Below are 210 nucleotides of genomic sequence, written 5' to 3'. Positions count from 1 at the left end.
TAGGGTTTAGGGTTTAGGGTTTAGGGTTTAGGGTTTAGGGTTTTTTATTTTTTCATTTTACTCTTTTTATCAATTTTTTTATTTTATTATTTTATTTTTTATTATGTTTGTTTTATTTATTTTATTTATTTAATTTATTCATTATTTATTTTATTTATTTTATTTATTTTATTTATTTTATTTATTTTATTTATTTTATTTATTTTATTT

The sequence above is a fragment of the Eimeria mitis genome, genomic scaffold (genome assembly GCF_000499745.2).
Source record: "Eimeria mitis Houghton genomic scaffold, Emh_scaff762, whole genome shotgun sequence".
NCBI lineage: Eukaryota > Apicomplexa > Conoidasida > Eucoccidiorida > Eimeriidae > Eimeria > Eimeria mitis.
This window is presented reverse-complemented; position numbering follows the sequence as displayed.